This window comes from Triticum urartu, chromosome 5 (assembly GCF_003073215.2).
Source record: "Triticum urartu cultivar G1812 chromosome 5, Tu2.1, whole genome shotgun sequence".
In the NCBI taxonomy this organism is placed as follows: Eukaryota; Viridiplantae; Streptophyta; class Magnoliopsida; order Poales; family Poaceae; genus Triticum; species Triticum urartu.
The window spans coordinates 38,586,094-38,607,347 of NC_053026.1; positions in this window are offsets into that span (position 1 = coordinate 38,586,094).

The window sequence follows — 21,254 nt, forward strand, 5'->3', positions numbered from 1 at the left end:
TTCTTCACATGATGTTTGCCATTCTTAGAATGTCATTTTATTTTGCTTTGCTTGCTGTTTGAATAGAATACCAAGATATGAAATTGTTAAATGTTAGAGAGTCTTCACATAGTTGTATAATTATTCGACTACTCATTGATCTTCACTTATATCTTTCGGAGTAGTTTGTCGTTTGCTCTAGTGCTTCACTTCTATCTTTTAGAGCATGGTGGTAGTTTTATTTTGAAGAAAAATATGAACTATCATGCCTCACTTAGGTTATTTTGAGAGTCTTAAATAGCATGGTAATTTGCTTAAAATCCTAATATGCTAGGTATACAAGATTAGTAAAAACTTTCATATAGAGTATTGAATACTAAGAGAAGTTTGACGCTTGATGATTGTTTTGAGATATGGAGGTAATAATATCAAAGTCGTGCTAGTTGAGTAGTTGTGAATTTGAGAAATGCTTGTGTTGAAGTTTGCAAGTCCCGTAGCATGCACGTATGGTAAACGTTGTGTAACAAATTTGAAACATGAGGTGTTATTTGATTGTCCTCCTTATGAGTGGCGGTCGAGGACGAGCGATGGTCTTTTCCTACCAATCTATCCCCCTAGGAGCATGCACGTAGTGCCGAGGTTTTTGATGACTTGTAGACTTTTGCAATAAGTATGTGAGTTTTTTATGACTATTGTTGAGTCCATGGATTATACGCACACTCACCCTTCCATCCTTGCTAGCCTCTTCGGTACCGTGCATTGCCCTTTCTCACATTGAGAGTTGGTGCAAACTTCGCCGGTGCATCCAAACCCCGTGATATGATACGCTCTTTCACACATAAACCTCCTTATATCTTCCTCAAAACAGCCACCATACCTACCTATTATGGCATTTCCATAGCCATTCCGAGATATATTGCCATGCAACTTTCCACCGTTCCGTTTATTATGACACGCATCATCATTGTCATATTGCTTTGCATGATCATGTAGTTGACATCGTATTTGTGGCAAAGCCACCTCTCATAATTCTTTCATACATGTCACTCATGCATCATCGCAATCCCGGTACACCGCCGGAGGCATTCATATAGAGTCATATTTGTTCTAGTATCGAGTTGTAATCATTGAGTTGTAAATAAATAGAAGTGTGATGATCATCATTTTCTAGAGCATTGTCCCAAGTGAGAAAAAAAAGAATAAAAAAAGAGAAAGGCCATAAAAAAAGAGAAGGCCCCAAAAAAATTAAAAATTAAAAAAAATGAGAGAAAAAGAGAGAAGGGACAATGCTACTATCCTTTGCCACACTTGTGCTTCAAAGTAGCACCATATTCCTCATGATAGAGAGTATCTTGTTTTGTCACTTTCATATACTAGTGGGAATTTTTCATTATAGAACTTGGCTTGTATATTCCAACAATGGGCCTCCTTAAGTGCCCTAGGTCTTCGTGAACAAGCAAGTTGGATGCACACCCACTTAGTTTCTTTTGTTGAGCTTTCATACATTTATAGCTCTAGTGCATCCGTTGCATGGCAATCCCTACTCCTTGCATTAACATCAATCGATGGGCATCTCCATAGCCCATTGATTAGCCTCGTTGATGTGAGACTTTCTCCTTTTTTGTCTTCTCCACATAACCCCCTCATCATATTCTATTCCACCCATAGTGCTATATCCATGGCTCGTGCTCATGTATTGCGTGAAGGTTTATGAGTTTGAGATTACTAAAGTATGAAACAATTGCTTGGCTTGTCATCGGGGTTGTGCTTGATGAGAGCATTCTTGTGTGACGAAAATGGAGCATGACTAAACTATATGATTTTGTAGGGATGAACTTTCTTTGGCCATGTTATTTCGAGAGGACATAATTGCTTAGTTAGTATGCTTGAAGTATTATTATTTTTATGTCAATATGAACTATTATCTTGAATATTTCGGATCTGAATATTCATGCCACAATTAAGAAGAATTACATTGAAATTATGCCAAGTAGCACTTCGCATCAAATTTTTTGTTTTTATCATTTACCTACTCGAGGACGAGCAGGAATTAAGCTTGGGGATGCTGATACGTCTCCAACGTATCTATAATTTTTGATTGCCCCATGCTATATTATCTACTGTTTTGGATGTTTATGGGCTTTATTATACACTTTTATATTATTTTTGGGACTAAGCTATTAACGCAGAGCCCAGTGGCAGTTTCTGTTTTTTTGTGCCTATTTTAGGGTTTCGAAGAAAAGGAAAATCAAACGGAGTCCAATTGACCTGAAACTTCACCGAACTCATTTTTGGAAGAAAAGAAGCCCAGAAGACTTGAAGTGCACGTAAGGGAAGCTTCAAGGAGGCCACGAGATAGGCCCCCCCCGGCGCGCCCTCCACCCTCGTGGGCCCCTCTTGGCTCCCCTGACGTACTTCTTCCGCCTATATATCTCCATATACCCTAAAAACATCCGACAACACAATAGATCGGGAGTTCCGCCGCCAGAAGCCTCCGTAGCCACCGAAAGCCAATCTAGACCCGTTCCGGCACCCTGCTGGAGGGGGAATCCCTCTTCGGTGGCCATCTTCATCATCCCGGTGCTCTCCATGACGAGGAGGGAGTAGTTCTCCCTCAGGGCTGAGGGTATGTACCAGTAGCTATGTGTTTGATCTCTCTCTCTCTCTCTCTTGTGTTCTTGAGGTGATACGATCTTGATGTATCGCGAGCTTCGCTATTATATTTGGATCCTATGATGTTTTCTCCCCCCTCTACTCTCTTGTAATGGATTGAGTTTCCCCTTTGAAGTTATCTTATCGGATTGAGTCTTTAAGGATTTGAGAACACTTGATGTATGTCTTGCCGTGCGTATCTGTGGTGACAATGGGATATCACGTGATTCACTTGATGTATGTTTTGGTGATCAACTTGCGGGTTCCGCCCATGAACCTATGCATAGGGGTTGGCACACGTTTTCGTCGTGATTCTCCGGTAGAAACTTTGGGGCACTCTTTGAGGTTCTATGTGTTGGTTGAATAGATGAATCTAAGATTGTGTGATGATATCGTATAATCATACCCACGAATACTTGAGGTGACATTGGAGTATCTAGGTGACATTAGGGTTTTGGTTGATTTGTGTCTTAAGGTGTTATTCTAGTACGAACTCTAGGGCTGTTTGTGACACTTATAGGAATAGCCCAACGGATTGATTGGAAAGAATAACTTTGAGGTGGTTTCATACCCTACCATAATCTCTTCATTCGTTCTCCGCTATTAGTGACTTTGGAGTGACTCTTTGTTGCATGTTGAGGGATAGTTATGTGATCCAATTATGCTATTATTGTTGAGGGAACTTGCACTAGCGAAAGTATGAACTCTAGGCCTTATTTCCTATCATTGCAATACCGTTTATGCTCACTTTTATCATTAGTTACCGTGCTGTTTTTATAATTTCAGATTACAAATACCTTTATCTACTATCCATATACCACTTGTATCACCCTCTCTTCGCCGAACTAGTGCACCTATACAATTTACTATTGTATTGGGTGTGTTGGGGACACAAGAGACTCTTTGTTATTTGGTTGCAGGGTTGCTTGAGAGAGACCATCTTCATCCTACGCCTCCTACAGATTGATAAACCTTAGGTCATCCACTTGAGGGAAATTTGCTACTGTCCTACAAACCTCTGCACTTGGAGGCCCAACAATGTCTATAAGAAGAAGGTTGTGTAGTAGACATCGGGCATCTTCTTCTGACTCCTCCACTAGGGAGCTACATTGACTTAGGTCTCCCTCTAGCTCAGAATCACCGTTAGGATCATATTCTGAGCATGAATCTGTAGGTGGAGAGCGTTTGCATTGCATTGCATCCAGACTTGATTTCGGTCCCTTAATGCCAAGTTTGACAGCCATGGCATTGTTCTGCTTTATTCTTTTCATGCGCGCAAGCTCATAATAATTATGATGCTGTTCAGAATCTGAGATTCATGAAAACATAAAAAGTAGTCAGATTATCTATGGAATGCATTGCGGATTCAACTCGGAGAGTGTCTCCCTATAAATCCCTGCGTATGCAAAGTTCACCTCCCCAACCGTGCCGACCAGACCACACACAGAAATACAAACCCCTTATGTCTCTATAACAGGCAGGCACACATTTCAGAATTGAAGTAGGAACATTAGAATCATATGAAATTCGTATTTGAACAAATAATCTAAGCAATTATGAGTGGCGTAATGTTTAGCTTTAAGGGTGGAGTGTTGGTAGTGCGACACAAAGCAAGTAGGTATATTGTATTCCATGTAAAAGATCGAAATCTATGTAAAAGCTGGAAATGACACTTTCTTTCTATACAATGCAGTGTTCATTACCCACACATGATGAAAGAGATCACATAGAGAAATACTATTCACTCATGTCTACGGTTCCATTATTTAGAAATAGGGTGTTCCACCCTAAAAGAATATTGACAACAAATATGACAAGGCAAGCATAGATGTAGTGAATCAATCATTTACTTGTGAGCTTACTAGGACAAGTATGCAGAATTGTAACTGCAGTAAGAGACCGTCCAAAATCTGAATGAAGAAGTTTGTCTAGCACTTATTGTTTGCAACTAATCGACGTGAATAATTGGATATTATATCGAATGATTAGGAAAGACAAGTAAAATTTTCAACAAACCTGGCTTGCAGTAGTAATCTAGGTCAATGTCACTACGATCAACAATCCAAAATGGCTAGTTTCTGTTCCGAGGGCCGGGATTTTGAAAACCCTATGAACTTTAGAGGTACTAAAGATTATCGAAATACATCTGAACCATTAAGTGTAGGTAGCACTGAGCACACAACAAACCCTAATGACAGTCCTGCCTAATGAGTAATGAATCAATTAGAAAATGGGTGATGAGGAGTGGCTGTTGAGTGTTGAGGACGTATCTCAGGATAAATCGGGTTGGCTTGGTGGGCGCTGCACGCTTGAGCCCTGAACGGACTGGGAAGGTAGGCACGGCGGTGCGCCCGGGCAGCGGCGACGCTGTTGGGCGAGTGGCTCCTGGCCTCCTGTTAGTCCGGCGTCTCCTCCTAGAGTCATGCCGTCCGGGGACGGCAAGTCGCGGGCGAGGCAGGCGGCTGGGGGCGAGTAGAGATCGGAAGCGCCCAGCAGAACAGAGGGGAATCGGGGCCTGGGACGACCCAAAATCCCAGGGTGGGCTGGCCCACCGTGGGCACCCTGTAGAGATACACACCCCAGCGGCGAACATGCATTTTCGAAACTAATTTAGGAACATTTAGCTGACCAATTAAACAACTCTGTTTTAATAATATCAGATTCGTATTTGAACAACTAAGCTTGTTTAGCTTGATGGGCCGAGCAGCGTTATTATGACATGAAGCACGTATTCTGATCGTATAGTGATCATAAAAGGGGGAAACTCTAAGCATATTTTTTCAGCAAAAGAGGGTTTCCCCTCCGATTTCTATTAAAGAAACCACCACGGAACCAACATGATCAATTAAACCCTAAGCATGATCAATTAAACCGTATTATGACTGTGCCATGGCAGATATGAAGCTGCAAACCGGAGAAATGATATTTAGCATCCATTGTTTGCTTTGAACTAAGAACTAAATTCTAAGAGCTGGAAAGAAAGTAGAGTAACCAAGTTAAGATCTATTTTCTGGTTGAGATCAAAAAGTTGAGGAGATATGAAGTACCACCTCTCTTGCGGCGCCGTGTAGGCATCGGGGGTGTGATGGCTGTCGGTGGCGTTGAAGCAGATCTGCGATGGTAGACGGGTGCATCGGGGGATAAGTCCCGTTGCGGTGGAAGAGAAGGTCGTGTGAGTGGCCCCGGCAAAGAGGACGACGACGCCGATGAAGCGAGAGGATGCGATGCAAGGCTATTGGTCCGTCGCCATGGATGAGAAACATCCATCTCTAGCAGTGGACGACGCGGTCTTGGTAGGCGCTCCAGCATGGTGGAGTACGGTGGCGATGGATGTGGTGGAGGACGGTGACGATGGATGGGGTGGCGGACGGAGGCTGGTGTGGGGATGGGGTCTTCTAGGGCGGACGGTGTATGAATGGGAAAATGGAGGGAGAGGTACGGGGAACCATGTTTTTGGGACGCGCCTGTCTGAAATATGGGAAAGTTACGAACTTAGCCCCTGTTTAAAATTTGGACGTCTCGTCGGTTGGTGATAGGACGGTAATCTCGCATCTTGCCAATATTTGCCCAGGGCGTTTTCGGGCGAGGAGAGGGTGGTTGGCACCCATGGTTGGCGCCCATGGTGTATGAACGGGGCTGGCAGGTAGGGCAGTTGTGTCACGTCTGAGTGAAGTTACAAACCTGCCCCTATTGAAAATATTTGCCTACATCGATTTCGGCCGAGTCAAGTTTGTTTTGCCACCCACCATGTATGAATGGGGAATGGAGGGAGAAACAGAGGTCTTTCGGACGAGCTTGAATCAAATGAGTTTTGCCGCCCATGTTTGACGCCCACCGTGTCGGAATGTGCTCAGAGGCGGTCGTGTCACGTCTAATTGAAGTTACTAACCTACCCCTATTTAGAGCAGTGGAAATCGGGCCGATGGATTGTCCGTGTAATGGGTAGACAGTAATTTCCATCTCCCAAACACTTGGCTTTGGGCAGCCGACGTGGGAATGGACATTTTGCTGCTTCTTTCGAAATTTTGGGACAATAAGCATCCACGTTTACCCTGGCAACTAAATTTAAATCCATTTTGTATTCCTATATGAATCTTTATAAATCATTCTATGTGTTTTTATATATCTTCAAAAGGACGGCAAAGATGTATTCCACTGTCATATATGAATATGGTTTACAAATGCCGATACTCAAATTCAGAAACTAGAATCCAGTTTAAGGTGAATTCGAATATTTGGAACACTTCATGTCCAACTCAAATGTCACACGCAGCATAATGTGTACTCCCATTTAGATATGTACACAAGTGATGTATCAAGATTCAAATACTGAGTCAATCAACCAAGAATGTACAGAACTAACAGACATATAAATACTTATAGAGTATATTGATCAATAATATCAACTAACATACATAAGCCAGGCTGCTGTACTTTTTTTGGCTACAACAACATCCTTTTGTTAGCCAGCATCTTGGCCCTTTCCGATGCGTGCCATTTATGGTCCATCTATACTACTACTATTGCTGAATGCACATTCAACCCGATTGGCATATTTGTAGGTCTGGCACAGCAATCCAAATGAAATGTCTCCAAGTCTTATCAATTACTACAGACTTGTGCTCAAATAAAATTACAAACCAAAAAATAAAAAAACAATTATTACATGATCTCTAAAACAAATGGTTTGATTGATTACATGAACAGACAACACAAAGGTTATTCAACTATGGAAAGAACATTTCACCTATGATTTACCAAGTAGAAATTTAATTTCCTTTTTTCCTTCAGGACCTTAACAATCTGGTCAGTCTCAGCTTGCTTCGTTTTGAAATCCACCAAATATTTAATGGTTATCTTGAGTACTGCTTGTGATTGTGCTGTTTGCTTCCTCAAAATGTCAACTTCATCTCTAAGTGCAGAAGCAGAATCTCTTTCTACCACCAGTTTAGCCTCTAAAGCATCAGCAGTTGGCAATTCATAATGCATGATTGGGCCGGTGCCACTGCTGTGGTATGATGCAACGTCCATGGGGACCTCGCTCTTTGATCTTGGGCTAACCTGTTTTGCCATTAAAGTTCCGATTGGATTCAGAAAAGTTGAAGTTAGCAAAACATCTCAACTGAGAGTTATAACAGCAAACCAGTTAAGCAAACAAGGAATTAAAGAGTTTCAATTGGATACTGAAAAGTAGTTATTAACATCATTGTAACCCGCTGTTGCAGCAGCAAAGCAGTTAAACAAACAAGTAGATATTTAAGTTAAGGCAAATAGGTAATTCTTAACAATAAGTATCAAACACATAGATAGGCGCAGTCTACAATATGATTAACAGGCTGTGCCATTAAGTAATCAGTAGCAAACTAAATTAAGCCAAGCAACGTAATTGAACAATTTTGCAATAAGTGGCTAACTAAAATTCCGAGAAGCAGGTAACTGAACTTATGCTAGTTCTTTGTACAGGCACACTGCAACTATTTTTTTCGCTTACAAGGTTGTACGAAGGAGTCCATAGCATCAATTTCTTGGATACGCAGTCCCAATACTTCTTTCTTGCCACACTGCATGGGTAAGTCGAATGGTTAATCTGGTAAGATGGTGCGTCCTTGATATGTTATATGAGGACGTGTAGTCAGACTAGTTGTAGCCAAACACATCACACTGGCTTTTACTGTATATTTCATGCGATTACTTTTGGCATATCGAGATCTAAGCAATCTACAATAGGATGAAAAGACTGGCATCCTCCACATTATTGGCGAACTCAGTTCATAGAAACAAGCAATTCAACCATTCTGTGGGTAAATCAAAAGCGCCACTGGAATATTTTTCACTATCCAATCATACATGCAAAAAGGGGCGACGCCACCATAGTGGCTGGTATGGGCGGCCACCTCAGGTGGCTGGAAAGTGTGCACCTAGTTTGAGTCGTCCAGGTTGGCCCATGGTAGTTTTGTTCGTCCCAACGCACGAGCAGGCAATGTAAAAAATGAAGAAAAATGTTTCAATTTGGATGGGCCAATAACTTAAGTACAAGGCAGGCCCTATAGTAGGCTCGCGGCCCAAACGAGCGCCTCCCTTATCGATCGACAGCAGGAAAAATCCCAATTCATTCGCTCCCAACCTAGCCGCCACTGGACAGACCGACACAGCACTTCCTCGCGCCCTCGTTGGAGGGCGGTCGCCGGGCTTCAAGCGAACGAAAGGACAAGAAGATGAAGATCCAACCCTGGGTGTAGCCTGCGTGGGAGGCAGCGGCGGCAGCACGGGCATGGCATCGAGCTTGCGCAAACGGACAGTCGCAGCTTGCAAGAGTAGCATGCGCAATGAGCAGGTACATCACATCCCTGATTATATCTAATTCAACTCTTCAATTTCTGCCCAATAGTTAAACCTGACGGTGTTGTAAAACTGCTTGTATGTAGGGAATCTATGAGAGAATGAAACCAATTTCTACTTATTTTATTAGTCCCCCAATCAATACTGAACTGACTAAATCTGATGTATCTAATCAAGTTTCCGGTGCAAACATACAAGCTCATGTTGTTCTTGAGCCTGAAGTGTCTAATGAACAGACTGCTAATGAAGGATTTGATGCAAACATTTTACATGCTCCTGGTGATGAACATATAGTGTCTAATGAGGGATCTAATGCAAGCATTTTGCAAGCTCATTGAAGGATTTAGTGTCTAATGATGATCTACTATGTTCAGAGAGACAGAGATTTGCAGGCATTGATGACAAGCAAATTATAGTGCATTTTCATAGCTTGAGGAAACATCGAGGCCATCTACCAGAAAGTCCCCGTATCATGACAACATAGCATAAATACTTTTCTAATCTGTTGTTTGAAACTATTGGCATACTTGTGCAGGATAGATATATTGATATGCAGTTTGTGCACTGGTTATACATGCAATTACACTTTGATATTTTTAGCCAGAGAACGAATAATTCAAGCAGGTACAGACCATGTTTGTAGTCCTTGTACACCATGTTGCATTTTGTGATTTTTGGTGCTTGCATCATTTAGTGTTTATAATCTGAACTACTTTGGATCATTAGCTGGTTTTCAAAGTGCATGTAGCTTCACATTTCTCAAGTTATGTTGATTTCCGAAGTGCAAGTGCCTTCGTATTTTTTAAGTTAAATGTTCGCCCCTGGTAAGTTGAATTCGTGGATCAGCCACTGAACACAAATCATACACGAATGCAAGTACGAATTAAATGAAATGCAGGGACTTACGCTAGCTCGTTGTACAGGCTCACTGCAGCTCTGCTTGCGCTTGGAATGTTCCATGTACAAGTCCATGTTACCACTTGCTTGGATGTGCAGGCCTTGTGCTCCTTGCATCCCCCTCTGCATTTTTGACACGGCGAATGGTTGATCAAATAAGAGGAATCGACCTTGATGTCGTACCACAGGACAGATACTTACAAGGTTATACGGGTGTGCAGGATGTGTACCAAATCCCGTAGCGCCGTCATGCTTCGCTAAAAAATGGATTTGCTTGTTTCAAATGATATCTCCAGAAGAAATAAGAGTTAAAGTCAGAGTTGCATATGCGTGTAAGCTAAGAGAGTAGTGAAAGGATATCCAAACATCGTCGGAATAGTGCACAAGGGAGTGATGTGTGGATACCTAGTTCGGGCCGGCGTTTGGGCATGCTCACCTAGCTAGAGTGTGGGTCACTTCAGAGCCGTCGAGGGTGATGCGGTGGCGTTGGCTGGCCGTGCATGGATGCAGATCTTGAGTGGCAGCGGAGCGCTACAATGCAGTGGACGAGACCATTGGTGAAGCCCCAACGGCCTCGGGGGGCGGAGGTGCGACGATGTGCTTGGTGAAGTAGCCCCGGTGAGCTGGGATGGCGTCAGTGAAGCGCACCTGATGCGGTGGAACTCGGTGTCTGTGAGGCACGTCGGTTGCGGCGGCCAACATTGTCGGTGGACCACCCGATGCGGTGGACGAGGGCGTAGATGAGGTAACTCCGGTGCAGTGGTGAAGCGCGACCGTCGTCTTCGTCGTCGTCGTCTGGCACAGAGGTGGGGAACGGTGGGGAAACAGACAAGACGAGGGGCGATTCGAGGGTTGGCGGTGAAATAGGGATTTGAGCAATCTGGGCGCGGAAGGGGACGGTGGAGAAGAGAGATTTTACAGGGATGGAATTGGGGCCGCCGGATATTTCAATTCGAAATGTGGAAGCGCGAACTTATATTGTCATCGTCCTTTTTTTGGGGGGAGGGGGGTGAGTGGCTGGGTGCTACGCGTCCGTACGACACACGCGACCACCTCGACAGGACTATGCTTCGATGCCTTAAGGCACCTGCCTTTGTGTCCATGACATGTGGGCCCAACAGGTGGCTGGACCACATGTCAGTGACCCAAAGGCAGTTGCCTTTAAGGCACCGAAGCAGCGTCCACCTCGACACGACCCTGGTCTGCCTGGTGCGCCTACATTTGAGAATGCAAACGAATCTTCTTTCATTTGCAAACGAATCTGTATGTATTACCATGCCCGTGTTTTCCTTGCAATAATTAGTCATTCCAAACGAGATACTCCATCCGTTCACTTTTGTAAGTCGTTTCAGACAACTTAAAATGAATTGTTTTGCACATTATCTGAAATGTCTTCAAGGTCTTATAAAAGTGAACAGAGGGAGTACTATAAATTAATTAATGAGGAGTTATTTGAAAAAAAAAATTCGAAATGGTACCCACGCTAACGTGGATTATAGTGTGTGTCACATAATTAGTTATTTGAATTAGAGTGTGTGTCACGTAGTTAGTTATTTGAATTAGAGTGTGTGTCACGTAGCGATCTCCAATTCTAACGTGGATTTCGCATTTCACTGTATCCATGCTACTTTTTTTAATACAAATTCATATGTATGATGAACACCATGGTAGTGAGAAAACTTTTGGATGGATTCAAACATATGACCTACAAAATAGCACAACAAACTGAGTCAATGTCAACTTTTCGAAACTTAGTATGGCATGAATTCGAAATAATTACCCGTATGCCTGGCCCTTGGTTCAAATCTTACCATGTACACCGAATTGAACATCGATATTAAGTCTTGTACTATGTACATTCAAATATTGTTTTTAGCCCCCCCCACACAAACGCTACATACTTCCTGTATCGGTCAATCTTCCTCTCCTAACCACCTTAGGAAGCTATCGGTTTCCAACACACGTTCATTCTTTCTCTCCATGTTTCGATCTCTAAGTCTCTCAACTACACAACCCCTTTTTCCACTCTGTTACCAAATGTATTTACCTCAGACACCCGCCATTGCACCCCATGCCGAGCTCTCTCTCTCCCCCCTCTCCCTCTCACCCTCTCGCGCTAAATACATGCATTGCCTATCTAGCCCCCCCAACCTCTCGTGCGCATGCACACACGTTGTATATCTAGGTCACTCCCTCGAGACTGTCTCACTCTTTCTTCCGCACGGCGGGCCACACTTGCTCAATCTCGCTCTGTTTATCCGAGTCTCATTTAACCTCGTTTTCTTTCACACATAAATGATATATCTCCCTGTTCGGGCCTCGATCGACACACTCTATACTCTCTCACGCAGATCGTCTATCTAGGTCAGTCCATCCAAGCCGCCGCCACTCTTTCGACCTCATGGTGGGCCACGCTCACTCAATCTCTCTCTCTCTCTCTCTCTCTCTCTCTCTCTGTCTCTCCGTATGTCTCGATTGACCTCGCTCTTTCTCGGACAAAAACAATATATCACCATGTTTGAGCCCAATTCGACCTATTCACATTGTATACTCTCTCACGCACATCGTCTATCTAGGTCACTCTCTCCAACCCATCTCACTCTTTCGATCGCACGGCGACCCTATGTGATCGGTTGACCTTGCTTCCTCCCACGCACAAAATATATCTACACATCTGTGACTGGATCATCTCTCAAGCTCTATCTTACAGCCCTCACCCTTGCCAAAAAGCTCAATCGGACAATATATCTCCAGAGCATATATATATTTGTTCAATGAATGTCGGACCACACTCACTTTGTCTCTCTATCTATATGTCTCTCGATTGACCTCGCTTTCTCACACCGTATCTTCCACGCGTTGAAGCTACTACCTCTCCACCCCTCACAAAGCCGGAGCTATTTACATTGCGAGAGGCACTCCAACCTTGGATTAATTTGTGTAGGCATTTATTCCGGTCGGTTTAGATTATATTTTCGTAGCATTCGGCCCACAACTACTCCAAACACCGTTGCAACCCATGCAACTCCCCTAGTTGATTTCCCTCTGGCTCGGTCATCGCTCTCTCGCATGTCCTTTCTCGCCTTCAACATCGCACCATGGTATTATTGAAAAAACTATGTTGTTCTCTTTAATTATTATAAATAAGCTACAAAACTACACACCAATAGTCCACTTGAAATGGAACAAATTTCGACCCACAAATTAAAGTGCTACAAACTACACACCGAGGGGCCCACATGCCATGAAACAAATTTGGACCCATATACAAATTAAAAATAAAGGACGAGGATCGAACATGCGACCGGGCCTTCAAGCCGCACGTCAATAGGCAACATACGTAGAATAGCAATGTTTGTTGTACCCCCTTTGTTCACATAATGTTTTATATTACCACAGCCTAATTAATGGATAACATGTAATATTATTTTTAGTACTATTCGCCTTCACTTACTGGTGGGTTCCATGTGTGCTCTCTCTCTCTCCTCCCCTTCCGCGTTTAGACGCACGGGCAAACAGGAAGAACTCGCGGGCAATGTTGCCGTTGACCATATCTGGACGCGTTCACAAGTCACGGCACCAGTTTCACGTATTAGCAGCACTAGTCAGTGTGTACGTACAATGCACGTTAATTTGGAAGTATATTAAGTGCATGCGGATATTAACTACTAGGATATTATTTGCGTGTTGTCATGTGATTAGCACTATTTTTGGCATGAAATTAACTGCACGCTAAACGTGTTGAGTGCTCGACATTGAAGCAGTTTAGGTCGTTGGATGACAAGGAATACATGTGACTTGATGATGTTTTATATTTAATTTGATACAGCTCTAGCAGAACATTCAATCAATCAAACCATACATTTCGTTCAGTCTGACTCCGACTTTAAATTATACGATGATTGATATAAAATAAAAGGAAATGATAAACGTTCGGATTTTAAGTATGGCAATCCGAACGTTTTTCATGGCAAATTTAGATTACGCGGCGGCGGCAGCACTACTAGGAAAAGGGCTATAGATAGGATTGACACTAATGGCGCACCAGGGAAGTAGTGCGCCACTACTATATACTAATGGCGCACCAGTTGGTGATGCGCCATTAGTGTGGAAGACACTAATGGCGCACCAGAAAACAGGTGCGCCACTAGTGATAATTTTTTTATTTTTACATACATACTAATGGCGCATCCTATGTCTGGTGCACCATTACTAGTTCTAACTAGTAATAGCGCACCAGACAAGGAGTGCGCCAGTACTGAATTTTTTATATTCTTTTTTTGCAAAACTACTAATGGCGCACCGATTCACCGTGCGCCATTATTAGTTTAAACTACTAATGGCGCACCCTGTAAAAGTGCGCCATTAGTATATATTTTGATATTATGAATATTTTTAAATATCATGGGCACTTTTTGATATCATGAATATTTTTAAATTTCATGGGCACTTTTTGAATTCATGAATATTTTTTCAAATTTGATGATATTTTTTCATATTCAATATGATAAAATATTGAATATTCATGAGGACACTCGATCTCGATCCCCCTCCATCTCGATCTCGATTCCCCCTCCATCTCGATCTCGATTCCACCCACGCCTCCTCTCCCCTCTTCATTTTAAAAAATAATAATAAAAAAGTATAGACTACAATTGTTGTTAAACAACAATTATTACTGTTTTTATAAAAAAATATTACTGTTTCATATTCATATTCATTTTCTAAAAAATTATTACATGCAACAAAAAAAATACTTATGGCGCACCTCTGGCTGGTGCGCCATTAGTAAGATTTCCCCTAGCTAATTCCATCCCTCTCCCTCGCCCCCCTAGCTAATTCCCCCGCTGCCCTGACCCACGCTGCCGCCGCCGACCCCCCGCACCCTCCCCCGCTCCACCGCCGCCGCCGACCCCCTGCACCCTCCCCCGGCCCGCTCCACCGCGGCCGCCGACACCCCGCACCCTCCCTCGCTTTTTGATAATATTTTCAAATAACAAATTTGATGATATTTTCAATTAAAAATAAAAAAAAAATTTGATGATATTAAAAAACAAATTTGATGATATATTTTGTTCTAGTCCTCATGAAAATAACAAATTTGATAAAAAAACAAATTATTAGATGCAACAAGAAATAATGAAAAAAAGAAGTTACTAATGGCGCACCAGAGGAGGGTGCGCCATTGCTATCAGAGAAAAAGTTACTAATGGCGCACCAGAGAATGGTGCGCCATTGCTATGAGTGTTTTTATGGCGCACCCCTCGACGGTGCGCCATTACTAACATTCCCCCCTCTATAGCTGGATACCCGGCCCTTCGCCCGATACCTCCTTCCCTCTTCCTCGCCAGATCCCCTTCCATCCCTCGCCACACCTGCTCCGGCTCCCCCGCGCCGCCGCCCCCGCGCCCCCCGACCCGCGAAGCACGTGGCCGCCGGCCTCCCCACGACCAACCGAGGCGCCTAGGAGGACCGCCGTCGTCTTCCTCTTCGACTACGAGGACCCGGACGAGCTCGGACGCCCTCGAGCCACCCCTTCGATGCCGCCACCAACCCCGACCCCTCCAGCGACTGGCCACGCCCGCCCAGGTACCTCTCCTCCTTCCTCCCTCTCCACCCTTCCTCCCCATTCCCTCCCTCCCTAGTTCTTCTTGCTATATGGATCAGAACATATGGAGCATTACTATTGCTATATGGAGCATTACTATTGTTCTTCTCTGAACCATTACCATTCCCTCCCTCCCTAGTTCTTCCTCCCCATTAATTTGCAGGATCAGAACAAGTTTGTAACATGATGCTCTACAATGTTGATTAGGTGCATTACTATTGCTATATGGAGCAGCAATTTACTATTGCTATATGCTCTAGTTTGTATCAATGTGATTGTAGTTTTTCTTGTCATCAAGTTTAGTTGATGTTTATTTAAATATAGCTTATATGATCAGCCAGTCTATGTATGATTGTGGCTTGAAGGTTCTGGAAGAACGTTTTTCCTTCAAATTCTATCTGGTGGCATTGTCCTAGACTCCCTAGTTGTGTTGTTAATTGTGCTTCTATTAAAAGAATTGGGAGTTACTCACTGTACTAGAACTCTGTAGGTTGAATTTTGGTTAAATAATACTGATGTTATGAGAATGTAAGCACCTATTATTGCTACTGATATCATTGGCTTATTGCTGCCTTTGTGCAATGCAGAACTGTTAAGAGTGATTTGGAGGATTCAAGATTCTGTGAAGCTCTTTTGACATTTAAAACTCAGAACTGAAGGTACTTAATAAACTCAAAAGCATTGATGATAACTCTTGTTGCCTAGAAACAGAGGTAGTTTACATATTGCATTGCTGGTGTTTGTTTATGTTCAGAGTTTAAGCATGTGTAGTGTAGTGTAGTGTAGTGAGCTTGTTCTAGTGTAGTGAGGTCTAAACCATTGCACGATGTAGTGTAGTGTAGTGAGCTCTGAACCATGTTTAGTGTTGAGTACTTCAAGTTTACTGAACCTATTCATTTTTGTGGACTTAGTGAACATGATAAGACAAGCCAGATGCTCTATTTTTAATTAACAGTAATCCATGATTAGCAACAGTTTCTTTCACTAATTTTCAGTTAAAAGCAATCCATGATTTTTTTCAGCTAAAACTATTCATGATTTTTTTGGGTGACCTATTAGATCTGGAATGGAAGCTCACATAAGTTGAGCTGATTTTTGTCCATATGAAAGCAGAGGACCATATGGTCTGTGGCCTTTTCATCCATATGAAAGTAGAGGCACATTGTGGTGCTAGTTTGCTGGGTTTTGTCTCCGACCATCGTGTCGTGATGATTTTGCAGGTACCTTGAGAGGCCCTTGAGTTTGCCGGAATGTCGATTAACTTCCGTTCCGGAAAATTCGGGTACTCCATATGTCTTATTTTCAGCAAAGGTCATGCTGAAATTTTCCGCGAATTTTAGCATGACTTTGCTAAAAATCGGACATATGGGGTACTTGCTACTAATGCATGGGCCGGGGTATCTTAGTACTTAATTAAGTAGGATCAACTGCCCCGCCATTCTTGCTGCATTAAACCATAGGTGGCAATAGAGCCAAGTGATTAGGCCCAACTTAGAATTCTCGTTAGCATCGATAAACCCTAGATGATAAACCCAACATAGGTGGCAATAGAGCCAAGTGATTAGTGCCAAGTGATTAGGCCCAACCTAGGGTGCCTCGGTGTCGATGAGAACCTAAATGATGTACGCTTAGGCTTTTAGGGTGCCTCGGCATCGACAAAACCTAAATGATGAAAGCTTAGGCTTTTAGGGTGCCTCGGTGTCGACAAACCGTAAATGATGTAGTTTTGAATTATGAACGTAGGATATGTCGTCATGATCATCGGACGACGAAAGTCTCCCGGCGGAGTGCGACTGGTGCCACGACGATCGAGGTCTGTGAGACATGCCTCACCTGGGTCCTTGTTGATACGCCTCCAGTTCTACCGCTATGTGAGTTTCTCAAACATAGTTATTAGCTAATTTATATTGTTTATTTCAAAATAGTTGACAGCTTATTTCCATTGACAGCTTATTTTTATTGTTCAAAGAATGTGCGGGAGATGGTAGACAAAACCCACTACACCGATGGCTCCAAATTAACAACTTACAAGGAGAAAAATCATTTGGTCGGATTTTGTACTGACATTGAGAATTACAATATCTACAATCAAACTCCTCAACATTATGGTAAATACGTGCCACTAGTGCATGTGTTCAACTACGGTAACTACCATGGAGATACCCTGGTAAGATTTTTACTATTACGACATCCGTGCATCTTTTGCATACTTCTAAAACTAGTACATCATTGCTAACTATGAAGTTATTACTATGTTTTTCAACAGATAATCCCAGAGAATTGTGTGCCTCATATGATGTATCTGAAAGGTAGTGTTAATGTTTTGAACATACAGCCAGGTCGTCCTATGTCGTGGAACTGTCACGGCAGATGTCCTTAGTGTCAGGACTTAGTCGCGAGGCCAACGCATCTATGTGGTAGCTTGAGAGGGGTTGAGCGGGACGAGAGACGCGATGTTTTACCCAGGTTCGGCCCCTCATGGTGGAGGTAAAAGCCTACATCCTGCTTCATATATGTTGATGATGATCACAGTTACAAGAGTGCTCTATCTCGAGAGCTATTGTCTAAACCTAACTTGTCCAACTTGTGGAACTTGTCAATATTGTCCCTCTTGGGGTGCCCTGCCCGTCCTTATATATGTTGGAGGGGCGGGTTACATGTGGAGTCCTATTAGGATTAGGACTAGTCTACCTCTAATACAAACCGGATACAAGTCCAGGTCTTAGCTCCTTGTAAGATAATGTTCCTCATGCCTTTCCTCTTAAACTGGCCCACCGTTAAACGTGAACTGGCCTTCTGGGCTTTGGGCCTTGTCATCCGTCGATCCCGCACGCTGGATCACCAGTGAGTCATAATGACCAGGTGGGCTGCTTGTAAACCGCCAGGTCAGGGCGGGTCGCCAGTAACTCGCCAAGTGTCAGCGGGGTCTTCAGATAAACCGCCAAGTCCGGCCGGGTTAACTTCCGGCCGGTTTACACCATGGGGTATATCCCCGACATTAGCCCCCAAGTTTAGCTTGGATTTATTCATGGTAAACTTATGCTACAAAATAAACACAAGAACAAATTTGATAGATTATGCTTCGGGTTAAGAATTTTTGTAAACCGGTACCTGATCATCCTTAAGTCCTTGTTATTTCCTCCTTCTGGGAAATCCAGGTCAACAGACCAGCTTCATAATCAATTTGCCGACATTGGCTTGTCACCAAGAAATATTGTGAAGAATAACTCCTTTGACTCAGCTCCGCCGGTTTAAGAAATATGGGTCTGAAAATACTTATCTAATATTCAGCCGGCTTGAAGATGTAAAACTTGCCGGTTTAATATTACCAAAATGGCCGGTTTATAAATATTGATGGCGCCGGGTCATAATTGTTGTCGACACTGGGTCATCTAATTGATCTTCCTGATTTGCTCAAAACTAATAAAATGAAGATGTTCCTCCTTTATATGCATAATACCTGTAGCCCCCAAGTCTTAAGAGGAGAACACAGTGATAACTTAAGACTTGCTCCAATAAGTGTTTCAACTTTGAAGAAATCCGGTTTGTTCATCTCGATCATATAAACTGAATACTCCATATATGTAGCCCCCAAGTGCCGGGTTGTCATGCTTGCAGCAACCTGGGACTTGCAATTGCTTATAAAAACTTCAATCAGTGTAGCCCCCAAGGGCCGGGTCATTATGCAATAATTAGCAGGGACTTTATAAATATAATCATGTAGACTTGAGTAGTGATGTGTAGCCCCCAAGGGCCGGCTTAGTAAGATAATAATGAACCAGGACTTGATATATACTTCAATGAAAATAACATCTGATAATGTAGCTTCCATCGTAGGGCTTGAACCCACATCCACAAGGTTAAGAGCTTTGTGTTTTACCAACTGAGCAATGGATCCTTCAATATTATGGACAAAAACTTGTGTACCTTGAATTGTTGACATGAGCAATTGGTAGCCCCCAAGGTCTGACTCATTATGATGTGATGAGTCGGGTCTTCGATGGGGTGAGCAAAAATTACTTTCCATTAGCCCCCAAGTGTCATGGTGCATGCTTGCAGCGACATGAGACTTGCATATTTGATATAATCTCAACTTAAATAATGTAGCCCCCAAGTGCCGGGTTGTAAGCCTGCAGCGACTCGGGATTATTCCTTCCATTGTAGAATAAATCATATCCTTTGATAAAATAATAGCCATTGCGCTAAAGCGACTTTGAAAATTCAATAATACCGGTTATTAATAACCATAAAAATTCAGCCATGTTGGCTATTCAAGATAATATAATCTGGTATGAAAACCTTATTCGTTCAATACCATAATGAAAATTCAGCCAAGTTTGGCTATTTGAATAATATAACCCAATGATTTATAAGCGCATAATTCCAATGGCGCAATCCAAATATATATATACTGGCGACTTATAGTCCAAAGCCAGGCCGGTTTAACAAACCTGTTTCTGCATACAACAAGTTTAAAGTGTTCTGGCGGTTTACCGCCGGACGGGTCATAATGCCCAACATATACCCTGGGTTTATAACCAAGGCTGCACTTAAGAATAATCAAATATGAAATATATCATACCTGTGACATTGAATCACATTGTTGGTTTTACCAACTTTTTTGTAGTAAAGGTGATAACCCCAATCTTGAGTACTGATAACTCCTTCCATATTGTGCCGGTTTAAGATAAAATCGTACCGGGTTGTGATAAACACCAGTTTAACCACATATAATACTGGCGACTCGTAGTCAAACCAGACCGGGTTGATAGTCTCCGGATTATAACTTGATCGTGTACTGACAACTTGTAGTTGACAGCCTAACCGGGTTGATAAACGCCGGTTTGAAAGCATCACAAATCTTATCAAAAGAAAGCAAAACTTAGCAAAAAGCAAATAAAACCGTTGTAGTCGAGGCTTTTCACGGGCTGCCAGGCCCCAAATCCGAGGCTTTTCATGGGCTGCCAGGCCACTGAGTTAAACCATTTTTGCAAAGCCTTTTAGGATGGTCCTCAATCCTTAACCAATCATCGTTTTAACTTGACAAGTTCAGGGTCTTCATTTTAGAGTAACTTGTCAAAGTTTGAAGGGTCATACCAAGTTTACCTGGGCGGAGTGACTTACTTAAATAGGCAGGTTAACCCGGGGTTTTAGGTGTATACACCAGGCTTCCAAGCCATGGCTTGATAGCCCATTACAAGTGTAGATTCTAAGTTCATTTCGATAGCAAAGAATCCCCAAGTAACGTTTTGAGCTATGCTCATTGGGTGCCTATGTTTGAGTTGTTGTTTTACAACACTCTCTTTGGCCCCAGATTGATTTGTCTTTTAGCCGATCAAAAGGTGTGACTATGGTTCGGATACAACCAAGCCCCCAAGTGATCAATAATATGATAAGCCAATAAGGCAGGATACCCATGTTTGAACCGCGCATCATGGCAGCAGGTCCTCTTTGGCAATTTTTAAATTTTTGCAAGAGATAAATTCTTCTTGAACCGGGATCTTGAACCAGATATTGAGAGCTTCAAAACTTTGTGGGAGACATCTTTCCCTTGAACCGGATTTTAAACCAGAATCATCATTTTCAGCCGGAAATTTTCTGACGGCCTTTAAATTTGCACCAATATGGCGGTTTAGGGTCCTGCATTAAACAACTTTGCAAACCGGAGTAATTGCTCTTTTAAAGAAGGCAATATAAAATATATTGGATGGGTTTCACCTGATATATCATGCCAGGGGTTATCCACCGTGGAGTTGATGATCACCGTCGTGAAGCTGAA